Genomic DNA, 14609 nt, shown 5'->3' with positions numbered 1-14609 from the left:
AAATGTATTTTTCATAAATGGATGAGTAATACTTATTTAGGCAGGTGTATAAAGTGCGTTTTATAAACCTGATGCCAGTGAGGGCAGATTTCAAAAATAGTAATTTTTCTTAATACTGCTAAAAATGATTCATACTTTCATCATTATCTTTTCTGAAATTTAAACTGCCAACAATCTTTGTTACAAATGAGGGTTTTTACACATAAAATACTAAGGGTTAGTAAAAAAAAGAAAAAAAATAGTAGTTATATTTATATTTAATTTTTAAAGATACTCTAGAAATGTCATTAATATTTAAGATATACCAAGTTTTCTTAAATTACATCTTACTAACATGATTTTTAGAAAACTCTTATGTAGTTCATTACATTTTTGATCCTCATCTGTCTTCAGGCTGAGTTAAATAATGTCATTCTAAGTATTCACCCATAGGTTTCAGTTTTTCCCTTTCTCTTAATCACTTCTCTTTAAATAAAGTTTATTTTTTCTATAATAAACAAAAACACAACCTTTGTCTACTTTTTGTGGCTTTTCTATTACCCTGTTTCTCCCCTTCCATTGGACTCTATGACACATGGTCTCATCTAGAAATCTATTTTTCATCACTTACTTTGTTTTTTATACTGAAATCTGATTTTTAATAATTCCAATAAAAAACTCCAAGGGTCGTCAAGGACTTTACTCCGCTTTACTCGGCAGCAACTGCGAGCGGTGACCAAATGCTCCCTCTGCTCCTCTGACCCCACTTCATTTCTAAATGCAGCAACCTGTGTTGTTCAGCTCTACTCCTTTCTGGTTTTTGTTTTGTTTAGTTTTTGTTTTTTGTTTTGAGATGGACTCTCCCACTGTCACCCAGGCTGGAGTGCAGTGGCATGATCTCGGCTCACTGCAACCTCCACTTCCTGGGTTCAAGTGATTCTCCTGCCTCAGCCTCCCAAGCAGCTAGGATTACAGGCATGTGCTACCATAACCTGGCTAATTTTTTGTATTTTTAGTATAGACGGGATTTCACTATGTTGGCTAGACTGGTCTTGAACTCCTGACCTCATGATCTGCCTGCCTTGGCCTCCCGAAGTGCTGCGATTAAAGGCATGAGACACCACACCCAGCTATTTCACCTTTTAAATTCTCTCAGGACTCTGAAAATCTCAAAACTTTGACCTAGATTCCCTAATCTACATTTCCAGCTCTGACCTTTCTCTTGAGGCCTCTTCCTTCTAGTACACATATTATAGGCCATATTCTCAACCACACACTCATACGTTGCTACTTGGTGCAGATGACTTTTGTAGATAGTGAATCTTGTCTATTTTACATTGGTTCTTATTGATGCTACTCTGAGTATACTGTTATTTTCTAATCTCAAAGAGGGACTATCTCACTGTGACAATACTGACCAGTATACTTTGTCCTTTTTTTCTTTCTTTCGTCCTTTTTTGACCATTATACATTGTTTTTATTTGTTTTTCATTTTTTGTTGATATGAAGTCACACTGTGTCATCCAGGCTGGAGTGCAGTGGTGCTATCTTGGCTTTCTGCAGCTTCTACCTCCTGAATCCAAGTGATTCTCCTGCCTCAGCCTCCCAAGTAGCTGGGACTACAGGTGCACACCACCACACCTGGCCGATTTTTGTATTTTCAGTAGAGACAGGGTTTCACCATGTTGGCCAGGCTGTTTTTGAACTCTTGACCTCAGGTTCCCCACCCACCTCACCCTCCCGAAGTATTGGGATTACAGACATGAACCATGGCACCCAGCCCTTGTTTTCTTTTATAATGAAAACTTTCCCATGAGAATCAGATTATCAATTGTTTGCCTTTGTTTTCTTTTAAAGAATTTCCTTTTCCATAGAGATGCGGCATGATGAAAGTCTTGTTCTAAAGTTTCTTTCAGGGGGACACTCAACTATATCATTGGCAGCTCCAGTCAAGCAGAGGTCTCCCTGCTTCCCAACTGAGATTCCTCATCTCAAAATGGTATCCACCAAATGTCTTAATCCAGGTAGTCTCTCGCTTAGAAATTCATGAAATAAGAACCTTCTTGAGAAGTTAGAGGCTATTGATTGAGATGGTTTAAAGCTGCCCCCTATTACGTGTTTTACACTCAAGCCAGACATCAAGTGGCTAATAATTCTATGCCTGATGTCTAACTCAATTCTATGGGAATCTATACAAAACGTTTTACTTATGAGACAGAGTCTCGCTCTGTTACCCAGGCTGGAGTGCAGAGGCTTGATCACCGCTCACTGCAGTCCCAATATTCCAAGTTCAAGTGACCCTCCTACCACAGCCTCCCATTGTAGCTGGGACTACAGGCATGCACCACCATGCCTCAGTAAGTATTTAAATTTTTTTTTTTTTTTTTTTTTTAAGACAGGGTCTCACTATATCGCTCTAGCTAGTCTCAAACTCCCGGGCTCAAGCGATCCTCCTGCCTCAAACTTCTAAAATGCTAGGATTACTGGCATGAGTCACCTCCCCCAACCAGGTGTATAACTGGGGATTAACATGAAGCCCTTAGAAGAGTACGTGGAACATAGTGAGCTACATAAAATATTTGCTATTAGCATAATAATTCTATCTGTATATCTTAACAAAATTGTGTATGTTAGGCAGGCGGCATGCCAATGGAAGTAGTCTCCTATAGCTACACTCAATCATTCTTCTCACCACTGACAGCTGCAGCAAATGGGGGGCATAAAATTTATAACTGACTTTTCTATCTATATGACTCAGTAGGCAATGACTATGTATGTACTACAATGTAAATAGCGCCTTCTGGATTGAATAGTACGTAACTGACATGACCAGCAGAGACAGGCTCAAGACACTGAGCTGGAAAACCCTAGGCTCTATTGCTAAATCGAGGTTCCTGAATCAGTTCCCTCTGAGCAACTGTTGCTGTGGTGCTGCCTTCACAAGCCGTCTGCTGAGCACTCAGAATACGTTAAATCTCTATCAACTATTTTGAGGAACAGCTAAAATATTTTCTTAAAGCAAGATGCAAAGTAATGTGCATAAAATAATTTCATTTTAAAATACAACCACAACCATCCTACATGTGTGTATTTTGCATTTGAATGTATGGGTAAGTAGATGTGAGTGGAAGGATACACATCAGCCAATACTACTAATACGCTCAGTGGGAATGTGAGTAGAAAAGGGTAAGAATACTACTTTATTATTTCATTTTTTGTTTTTTAAGATGGAGTCTCGCTCTGTTGTCCAGTCTAGAGTGCAGTGGCATGATCTCAGCTCACTGCAACCTCCACCTCCTAGGTTCAAGCAATTCTCCCTGCCTCAGCCTCCTGAGTAGCTGGGATCACAGGTGCCTGCCACCACATCTAGCTAGTTTTTTTTTTTTTTTTTTTGGTAATACATTTTTTAAAACATATTTTTTAGCCAGGCATGGTGGCTCACACTTGTAATCCCAGCACTTTGGGAGGCCAAGGCAGGCGGATCACCTGAGGGTGGGAGTTCAAGACCAGCCTGACCAACATGGAGAAACCCCATCTCTACTATAAATACAAAATTAGCCAGGCACGGTGGCACATGCCAGCAATCCCAGCTATTCGGGATTACATGCAGGTCCACTGCAGCGCCAGGGTTCACACAAGGGCCAGAGCAGGGCTGGGGCAGGGCCAGGGCCAGGACCATGAAAGGGCAATGTCAAGACAAGGGCCATGGCAGGACCAGCAATGGGGCTAGGGCCAGGACAGGAACAGGGCCAGGGCCAGGGCCAGGGCTAGGGCCAGAATAGCAGGGTCAGGGTAGGGCCAGGGCAAATTAGGGCCAAGACAGCATCAGGACCAGGGCTGGGCCGGGGTATGGCCTTAACTAGCAAAGGGCCAGAGCAAGGGCCAGGGTCCATGCCAGTGCCAGCGCCGGTCCAGGGCAGGGGCAGGGCCATGGCCAGGTCTAGGACAAGGCTGGGGCAGGGCCAAGGTCTGGGTCAGGGTCAGCACAAGACTAGGGCAGAGCCTGGGGAGGGGCAGGGCCATGGTAGGGCCAGGGCGGGGACAGGCCAAGGCAGAGCCAGGTTAAATCAGGGAGACCAAGGCAGAACTGCTTGAACCTGGAAGGCAGATGTTGCAGTGAGCCAAGATCACGCCATTGCACTCTAGCCTGGACAACAAGAACTCTGTCTCAAAAAAAAACCCAAAAAAACAAACAAAAAAACCTAAATCCAGAAAGATTAAAAAATCTAAACTTTAAAATCTAGAAAACATCAGACAAAAATTAAAAAGTATACTTCAAAAATCTTGGTACATGCCACACGAAAAGGCATGTGAATGTTTCCATTCGTACGAAATGTCTAGTTGAGAGTAAGTAAATCCACAGAGACAAAAAACTACAATAGTGGTTGCCAAGGGCTGCGAGGGGAGAGGGACAGGGAGTGACTACTAACAGGTTTATTTTTGGGAAGATGAAAATGTTCTGCATAGAATCAGTGGTGATTGATGATTATACAACTTTGTTAATCCAGGGCCTGGGCCAGGGAAAGGCCAGTGCAAGGGCATGGCCAGGACAGTGCAGGGACAGGGTAGCACAGGGCCAAGACAGGGCCAGGATGGGGTCAGGGCAGGGCAGGGCTGGGACAGGCCAGGTAGTGGTAGGGCAGGTCCAGGGTAGGGGCAGGGCAGGGCCACGCCAAATGCCAAGGCCATGCCCAGAGCAGAGCCAAGGCAGAGGCAGGGCCATGGCATGGCAGGGCCAGGGTAGCACAAGGTCAAGGAAAGGCCAGGGAAAGTGGGAGCCTTGGCAGGTCCAGGGCCAAGGTAGTGCCAGGGCCAGGGCAGGGCCAGAAGCAGCGCAGGACCAGAGCCAGATAAGGACCAGGGCCAAGTCAGGGTCAGGGATATGGCAGGACCAGGGGCAGGGCCATGGGTATGGCCAAGTCAGGACCAGAGCCAAGGCAGGGCCCCGGCATGGGCAGCGTTGGACAGGGCAGGGCCAAGGTAGTGCACTGACCAGTCAGGGCTGGGCCAGGGCACGACCAGAACTGGGACAGGGCCAGGACTAGGACAGAACGGGGGCAGGGTCACGGCCAAAGAAAAACCAAGGGCAGGGTCACAGCCAGTGACAAGTCAGGACCAAGGCCAGGGCCCAAAGCACGGCAGAACCAGGGCCGGGGCAGGGATATGGCAGGGCCAGGGCTGGCAGAGGGTCAGGGAAGGTCTAGGGTAGCACAGGGCCAAGGCAGGCCAGCTTCAGTGGAGAGCAAGGAATGGGTCAGGGTATGGCAGAGCAGGGAGAGGTAAGTCCAGGGCCAGAGCCAGGTCTGGGACATGGACAGGGCAGACCCGAAACACGGCAGGACCAGAAAGGGGCCAGAGCCAGGGCAAGGCCAGAGAAGGACCAGGGAAAAAACATGGCCAGGGAGGGTCCAGGGCAAGGGCAGGGCCAGGACAGAACCAGAGCCAGGGCATGCCAAAGGCAAGGTCATGTCAGGGCAAGGTCAGGGTAGGGCAGGGCCAGGGTAGGGTGAGGGTAGGGCCAGGGCAGGACTAAGATAGCACAGGGCCAGGGCAGGGCCAAAGGAGGGGCCAGGGTCAAGGCATGGCCAGTGTGGGGCCTGGGCATTGTCAGGGCCAGGGGTCAGACCCAGGACAAAGCTGGGCCAGGGACAGGACAAGAGCAAGGGCAGGGCCAGGGAGAAGGCAGAACCAGGGAGGATCCAGAGCAAGGGCACAGCCAGGGCAGGACAAGGCCAGGGAACAGCAAGGCCAGGGTAGAAAAGGCCAGGGTGGAAAAGGCCAGGGTGGAAAAGGCCAGGATAGGGACAGGCCAGGATAAGAGAAGGCCAGGGTAGGGCCAGGGCCAACGCAGGGCAGGGCTACAGTAACACAGGGCATGGCCAAAAACAGGGCAGGGCCATAGTAGTAGCAGGACTGGCAACAGGACCAGGGCAAGGGCTGGACCAGAGCATGGTGGGGACAATACAGGGCCAGGACAGAGAATGGCAAGGCAGGTGCAGGGCCACGTCATGGACATGGCAGGCCCAGGGTCAGGCCAGGGCAGGGCAAGGCTCGGGAGAAGGCAGAGCCGGGGCCAAGGCAGTGTCAGGGCTGAGCAGGACCAGTGCAGGGCCAGTGCAGGGTGAGGGCAAGGCCAGGGCATGGAAGGGCAGAGCAGGACCAAGGAAGGGCCAGAAGAGAGCCAGGGCAGGGTCAGGGCCAGAACAAGGGTACAACCAGGGCCAGGAACACGGTAGGACCAGGGCTGGGCCCAGGTTGGGACATGCAGGGCGGAGCATGTACAAGGCAGGGCCAGAGCCAGGCCATAGAGAGGAGAGGACCAGCACCAAGGCAGAGTCAGGTTAGTTCCAGGGCTGAGCAGGGTCAGGGCAGGTCGAGGGTTGAGGCCACGGCAGCACCAGGACAGAGGGCAAGGCGATGGCAGGACTGGGCCATGGCAACGCCTGGTCAACTCCAGGACAGGGCCAGAAGCAGGACAGGGCCAGGGCCAATGCTCAGGCCAGGGACAGGGGATGGCAGGAAGTGCCAGAGCAGGGCTGGGCCAACGTTGGGGCAGAGCAAATCAGGGCCAGGACACCTCCAAGTCTAGCTCTGGCCCTGCCTTGGCCCTGGCCCCTCCCTGGCCCGACCTTGTACCCCGCCCTGCCCAAACCATGCCCTGTGTATTTGACCAGTGTTTTGTAACCAGAATCCTACAAGAAACTTTAATAAGCTATTTTTGTACATTTTTAGTAGAGATGGGGTTTCACAGTGTTGTCCAGGCTGGTCCCAATCTCCCGAGCTCGAGCCACCCACCTGCCTTGGCCTCCCAAAGTGCTGGGAGTAATCTGGCCAAGTACTTAACCTCTTTAGGTCTGTTTCCTACGTTAGGAAAAGGGGGATGTCATAAGTACCCAGCACATAGAGTAATTGTGAGAATCGATGCCTCACATATATACGTATTTATAAAATTATACTCATAGAACACTACCGGAAACAAACAAAGTATAAGTTAAAATTTAGTAATTATTTACTACAAATACTATTGCTAGTACAAACAACATAGTACAGATGTTATTACTACTACTATAGTTACCTTAAAAATATACAACAAAATTTGTAAATAATAGCCTAATATAATCTCTCCTGCTCTACCCTGGCTCAGCCCTAGCGCTGGCTCTGCCCCTAGTCTTACCATATCCCTGGCCCTGACCCTTCCCTGGCCCTGCCGCTACCATGGCCCTTCCCATCTTCAGGCCTTATCAAGGTCCTACCCGGGTCCTGACCCTGCCCTAGCCTGGTCCTGACCCTGTCCCTACCCTAGAGAAGTGGAAGGGCAGAGCCAGGGAAGGGCCAGGGCAAATAAGGGACAGGACACATCCAAATCCAGGAAAACGCCAGGGCCATGACAGAGCCAGGGAGAGTCCTTGGCAGGGCCAGGTTCCAGGCCAGGGCCAGGAAAGGGTCAAGGCAGGGTCAATGTATGGCCAAGGTCCAGGTCAAAGCCAGAGCAGTGGCAAGGTCAGGCCTGCATATGGGCAGGACCAGGGCCAGAGCCAGGGCTGTGCCACGACAGAACAAGAGCAGAGCAAGGCAGGACCAGAGCCAGGCATTACAGAGAGTAGGGCAAATGCCAAGGCAAGGCCAGGGCAGTGCCAGGGCTGAGGCAAGGTCAGGGAAGGTCCAGGGCTGAGTCAGTGCTAGAACCAAGACAAGAGCAAAGGCCGGGGCAGATCTAGGGCACAAGCAAGGCAGGCTAGGGCAGGGCAATAGCAAGACCAGGCCACGGCAGAGCCAGCCCAGGATAGAACAGGGTACAGGCAAGACAGGGCCGGGGCCACGGCTGGCACAGGACAAGGACCAGGACCAGAGTCCAGGCCAGGGCAAGGGTATGGCCAGGGCAGACACAGGGCCAGAGGCAGAGTCTAGGCAGGTCCACTGTAGGGCCAGGGTTCAGACCAGGGCCAGAGCAGGGCCAGGGCAGGGCCAGGGCCAGGACCAGGAAAGGGCAATGTCAGGAACACGGCCATGGCAGGACCAGGAACTTGGCTAGAGCCAGGACAGAGACAGGGTCAGGGGTGGGGCCTGAAGAGCACGCCAGGGTAGGGCCAGGGCAAATTAGGGCCAGGACAGGGTCAGGAGGAGGGCTGGGCCAGGGTATGGCCTCAAGTAGCCAAGAGCCAGGTCCAGGGTCCATGCCAGTGCCAGCACCGGCCCAGGGCAGGGGCAGGGCCATGGCCAGGTCTGGGACAAGGCTGGGGCAGGGCCAAGGCCTCGGTCAAGGTAAGCACAAGACCAGGGCGGAGCCAGGGAAGGGGCAGGGCCACGGTAAGGGCAGGAGATGGACGAGCCAAGGCAGAGCCAGATTAAACCGGGGACAGGATACCTTCAAATCCACTTCAGGGCCAGGGTCAGGGCAGAGCCAAGACAGGGCCAGAGCAAGGCCAGGTTTGCACTAGGGCCAGTGTGAGGGCCAAGGCAGGGTCAGGGCAGGGCCAAAGGCAGGGTGGAGCCAGGGCAGGGTGGAGCAGGCCCAGAGTAGCACTGGGTTAAGGCAGGGCATGACCAACCAGGGCAGGTCTATGGCTGTGGCAGGGCCAGGGCCAGGGCCAAGGCACAGCCAAGACAGTGGCAGCTCCAGGGCAGGGCCGGGGTTAGGACCACAGACATGTCCAAGGCCAGTGCCAGGGCAAGGGCAGGGGCAGGGCCAGGGTCATCTAAGAACCAAGGACAAAGCCAGGCCCAGAGCAGGGCCAGGACAGGTACCTGGCAGGGCTAGGGTCTGGGACAGGGCCATGGCAGGGCCAGGGCCACAACCAGGTCTGTGCTATGGCCACGTCCAGCACAGTGCCCAGGCAAGGCTAGAGTGAAGGCCAAGGTAGGGCCAGCGCAGCGTCAAAGTTAGAGTAGGGCCAAGGCAGGCAAGGCAGGGCCAGGAAAGCACAGGGCCAAGGCAGGGCAGGGCCAGGACAGTGCCAAGACCTGAGCAGGGCCAGGGAACAGCCAGGGCAGGGACAGGGCCATGGCCATGGCCTGGGCAGGACCAGGTTCGGGACAGGAGCAAAACAAGGGCAACAACAGTGCAGGTTCTTGGCACAGCCAGGGTCCAGGACAGTGTCAGGGCAGGGCCAAGGTAGGGTCTGGGCCATGGGAAGACGAGCAACAGGGCTGGGGCTTTTCCAGTGACAGGACCAGAGTCAGGGCAAGGACCAGGGCAGTGCAAGGCCAGGGTAGGGCCAGGCATTTCACAGTCAGGGCCAGGGGAGAACCAGGGCAAGGTCTGAAGCAGGGCAGGGCCAGGGCCAGGACAGGTCCAGGGCAGGTCCATGACGGGGCCAGGGGCAGCGTAAGGGCAAGGGCAGGGCTAGAGCAAGGTAAGGGTCAGGGCCAAGGCCAGGATAGGGACAGGGCAAGAAATATGGCAGGACCAAAGGCAATGCCAAGGCCAGGGCTGAGTCAGGGCAGGGCAGGACATGGAATGGCCAGTGCAGGACATGACAAAAGGCGGTCTGTAGAAAGAGCAGGGCTGATGCCAGGAAAGGACCAGGCTAGTGCCAAGGCTGAGGTAGTGTCATGGCATGCACAAGGCGGGGCCAGGGCTGGAATCGAGCCAGAGCACAGCCAAGGCAGGGTAGGGCAGGGCAATGCCACAGCCGGGTCAGTACTAGGACAGGGCAGAACACGGCAAGGTGATGGTAGGGGCCGGGCAAGAACAGGCAAAGGCAGAGCCAGGTCACTCCAGGGCCAGGACACCTCCAAGTCCACTTCAGGCCCAGGGCTATGAAGGACAAAGGCCAGGGCCAGGGTCAGGGCCAGGTCTGGGCTAGGGCCAGGTCCAGAGCAGCGCCTAGCGAAGACTAGGGTGAGGGACAAGGTAGGGCCAGGGCAGGCTGATGACACATCCAGTGCATGGCAGGGTAGGGTGGTGGCAAGACCAGGGGCAGACCACTGCCAATTCAGGGCTAGGGAAAGGCCATGGCCAAGGCACAGCCAGGAAAGGGTCTGGGTCAGGGCCAGGACCAAGGCAGAGCAGGGCCAGGGCCATGGCAGAGTCGGGCCAAGTCCTTGACAGGACCAGGTTCCAGGCCAGGGCCAGGGCAGAGGTAGGGGCAGGATCTGGATAAGGGCAAGGCCAGGGATACGGTAGGACCAGGGCTAGGGCCAGGGCCCGGGCTAAGCCAGAACAAGGCCAGGGCCAGGCCATAGTGAGGACAGGGTAAGGCCAAGGCAGGGTCAGAGCAGGTCCAGGCCATAGTGAGGGCAGGGCAAAGGCCAAGGCAGGGTCAGAGCAGGTCCAGGGAGAGGCCAGTGCCAGGCAGGGCCAGGGCACAACCAGGGCAGTGTAAGGCAGGTCAATGGCACCACTGTGCCATGACAGGGCAAAGTCAGTGCCAGGAGAGGGCACAACAGGCAGGGCCATGGTGGGGCCAGGGCAGGGATGGGCCAAGGCAGGGCCAGAACAAATCTGGGCCAGGACATGTCCAAGGCCAGGTCAAGGCCAGAACAGGAGCAGGACCATGACCACTAGCAGGGCCAGTGCCATGACAGGACCAGGGGCAGGACAAGAGGCAGGGCCAAGACAGTCCAGGTAACAGTAGGGCAGGGCCAGGGCAAGGCAGGGCAGTACAGGGCCAGGTCCACGGCAGTGGCAAGGCAAAGCCAGGCCCATTGCCTATGCAACAGCCCACCCTACAAGGCTTCTACCACCCGGACACTGCCGCAGCCCGGCCATCGCTGTAAGCCTGACCCCCAACCCTGGCTCTAGCCACCTGACCTCCTAGCGTGGTCACTCTCCTACCGTTCCAGCACGCTGCCGTCTCCGTCGCTGCCACCCAGCCTCAGCGAGGCAAGCCGTGGTGTCACAGGCTCCAGGTGTCTCCTCCTCCTCCTGGCACAGAGCAGCTGGGCGGGCAAAGCCAGAAAAGCCTAGAGGAAGATGCCAGGGGTGGTAGCATTAAGAGCCTCAACTTGTCATGCCAGGGACTGGGTGGCAGGGGCCAGTTTCAGCAAAGGCAGTTGCACCCACCCTCCAAAGTTCAGCCTCTCCTTTTGTCCCAAGCTGGCCAGGAACTGGGGCCTGGAGTGGGTGCTGGAGACACCACAGCGCCCAGCTCCCCACTCCACAGGAACCACTGGGCCCACTGGGGCTGCAATCCTTGGGGAACAGGAGCAGCAGAAAAATTCAGACCCAGCCCAGCCCTCCACACCCAGGTGCCAATTCCTGTTCTGGATGTCTCCACGCACAGGGCCCTTTCCCCCATGGTGTCTGCTACTCCATACCCGGGGCTCCTGGCAGCCTCTAAGGCACAGATCCAGAGTGCACGGGCCCAGCAGCCACGGTGGGTGTGGGGGCTTTGCCACGCTCAGGATTCCCACGGAAACACTGTGCGCCTGCCCTGCTCCAGTATAAGCAATAGTAGGTGGCCCTCTGGAGTGTGGCGTCCAGGGAGAGCAGAACTGCTCCTTCCCTGGATGCCACACTGTTGCTGCCAACTCTGCTGACTGCTGCCAGCAGTGCAGCCCCTGATAGCACCGAACTCTACCCGCTTCAAGGCCAGTCCTGCACTCAATAGCGCACCCCACCTCCACCCCCCAACGGCGCCACCAGCGTATACCCGACAGTGCGTTTACCTGTCCTCCTCCGTGGGCATTGTGGCCCCAGAAAGTGCCTATAACCTACCCCCTGCACTGTAGGCAGTGCAGCCCTCTACAGTGCTGCCAACTAGTACCCCCCAATGCAGGCAATGACACCCTGGATAGTGCCTCCAACCCACCCCACACTGCGAAAAGTGCAGCCCCGATAGCCCCTGCCCTACCACTCTGGTCATGCTGCAGTCTCTGTCACCGCCACCACCAACCACAGTGAAGGAAGTCACTGGGCCGCAGGCTCTAGCACTCAGCAGCCAGGCCCGGAGCAGCTCTCGCTGATGGCCGGCTCCTACCACTCCAACCACGCTGCTGTCTCCATGGCCATCTTCTTTGACTACAAAGGAATAAAACTAGGTATCAGTAAGAAGAGTAATTTTGAAAACCATACAATCACATGGAAGTTAAACAATACGCTCCTGAATGAATGACTAGTGGGTCAATGAAGATACTAAGACAGAAATTGAAAAATTTTATGAAACAAATGGTAATGAAAACACAATACAGCAAAACTTACGTTACACAGAAAGCAGTACAAAGGCAGAGATTTATAGCTAGAAGTGCCTACTATCCAAACAAAAGAAAAACTTCAAATAAACAATATATCTTAAAGAACTAGTAAGGACAAACTAAACCCAAAAGAAGAAAATAAGATCACAGCAGAAATAAAATTTAAATAAAAAAGTACAAAAGATTAAACAAAAAGTTGGTTTTCTGGAAAGCTAAACAAAATTGACAAACTTTTAACCAGGCTAAGAAAAAAGACAAGATTCAAACAAAATCAACAGATAAAAAAAGAAGACATTACAACTGATACTTCAGAAATTCAAAGGATCATAACTGGCTATCATACGCCAACAAATTGGAAAGCCTAGTAGAAACTGACAAATTTCTAGACGCATACAACCTGCTTAGGTTGAACAGTAAAAACCTGCAAGACCAGAACAGATTGGTAACAAGTAATGAGATTGAAGCCATCAGAAATATAAGTAATATGAATATTTTCTCCACTGCATAAGCCTAAATCAGACCTAAAAACTTCACCGATACTTAACAGCCCAGTACTAATAAATACAAACAAGCCAGTACTTCTCATACTGTTAACCCACCACAGGCATGCCTTAAGGAAAGGTTAAAATAAAGTAAAAGGAACTCAGAAGACTCAACCCCACCTGTTTACCAAAAACATCACCTCTAGCATTACCAGTATTAGAGGCACTGCCTGCCCAGTGACACATGTTTAACGGCCACGGTACCCTGACCGTGCAAAGGTAGCATAATCACTTGTTCCTTAAGTGGGGACTCGCATGAATGGCACCACGAGAGTTCAACTGTCTCTTACTTTCAACCAGTGAAACTGACCTGCCCGTGAAGAGGTGGGCAGGAAACAATAAGACGAGAAGACCCTATGGAGCTTTAATTTATTAATGCAATTAAAACTACATAAATCTACCGACCCTTATACCACTACACCTGCATTAAAAATTTTGGTTGGGGTGACCTTGGAGCATAACTAAACAAACCTCTGAACAACCTATGCTAAGGCTACACAAGCCAAAACGGACTAACACCTATAATTGATCCAATAACTTCACCAACGGAACAAGTTACCCTAGGGATAACAGCACAATCCCATTCCAGAGTCCATATCGACAATAGGGTTTACGACCTCGATGTTGGATCAGGACATCCTAATGGTGCAGCAGCTATCAAGGGTTCGTTTGTTCAACGATTAAAGTCCTACGTGATCGGAGTTCAGACCAGAGCAATACAGGATGGTTTCTATTTATTCTATATTTCTCCCTGTACGAAAGGACAAGAGAAATAAGGCCCACTTCATAAAGTGCCCTCATTCCATAGATGACCTAATCTCAATCTAACAAAATAACACCCACTCAACCCAAAAACAGGGTGTGTTAAGATAGCAGAGCCCGACAATTGCATAAAATTTAAAACTTTACAATCAGAGGTTCAACTCCTCTTCTTAACACCGTATCAACAACAAATCTTCTACTCCTTGTTATATCTGTACTAGCTGCTGTGGCATTTCTCATGCTTAATGAACAAAAATTATTAGGCTATATACAATTACGCAAAGGGCCAAATATTGCTGGCCCTTATGGATTACTACAACCCTTTGCTGATGCAATAAAATTATTCGCCAAGGAGCCCTTAAAACCTTCAACATCTACTACCATTCTCTACATTACCGCACCAGCCTTGGCCTTTTCCATTGCTCTTCTCCTATGAACTCCTCTCCCTATACCCCACCCACTAATTAACTTTAACCTGGGACTTTTATTTATCCTAGCTACATCTAGCCTAACCGTCTACTCTATCTTATGATCAGGATGAGCATCAAACTCAAACTATGCACTAATCGGAGCACTACGAGCTGTCGCCCAAACAATTTCATACGAAGTTACTCTCGCTATTATTCTCTTGTCAATCTTATTGATAAGCAGCTCATTTAATCTTCATATACTTATCACAACACAAGAGTATCTCTGACTCCTCCTACCATCATGACCCCTGACTACAATATGATTCACTTCCACATTAGCTGAAACAAATCGAGCTCCCTTTGGCCTCACAGAAGGTGAATCAGAACTAGTCTCGGGCTTTAACATTGAATATGCCGCAGGTCCATTCGCTCTGTTCTTTATGGCTGAATACATAAATATTATTATAATAAATGCTCTAACAACCACAATCTTCCTAGGCACATTGTACTCTATTCACTTCCCAGAACTATTTACGACATGCTTTGCCACCAAAACACTTTTCCTAACCTCTTTATTTTTATGAATCCAAACAGCATACCCCCAATTCCGTTATGATCAACTCATACACTTACTATGAAAAAACTTCCTCCTACTCACACTAGCCCTTCTCATATGACATATCTCAACACCTATTGCAATCTCCAACATCCCCCCTCAGACCTAGAAATATGTCTGACAAAAGAGTTACTTTGATAGAGTAAATGACAGAGGCCCTAATCC

General features: G+C 51.5%; 1 pseudogene; it reads right to left on the bottom strand.

The window, feature by feature from the left end:
- LOC139358571 (ankyrin repeat domain-containing protein 18B-like) overlaps positions 1-14609 on the bottom strand; it is a 43095-nt pseudogene that overhangs the window by 13505 nt on the left and 14981 nt on the right.

This window comes from Macaca nemestrina, chromosome 15 (assembly GCF_043159975.1).
Source record: "Macaca nemestrina isolate mMacNem1 chromosome 15, mMacNem.hap1, whole genome shotgun sequence".
NCBI classification, from domain to species: Eukaryota; Metazoa; Chordata; class Mammalia; order Primates; family Cercopithecidae; genus Macaca; species Macaca nemestrina.
Note: the sequence above shows the minus strand (reverse complement) of the source record. Positions and strands in the feature narration are given on the sequence as shown.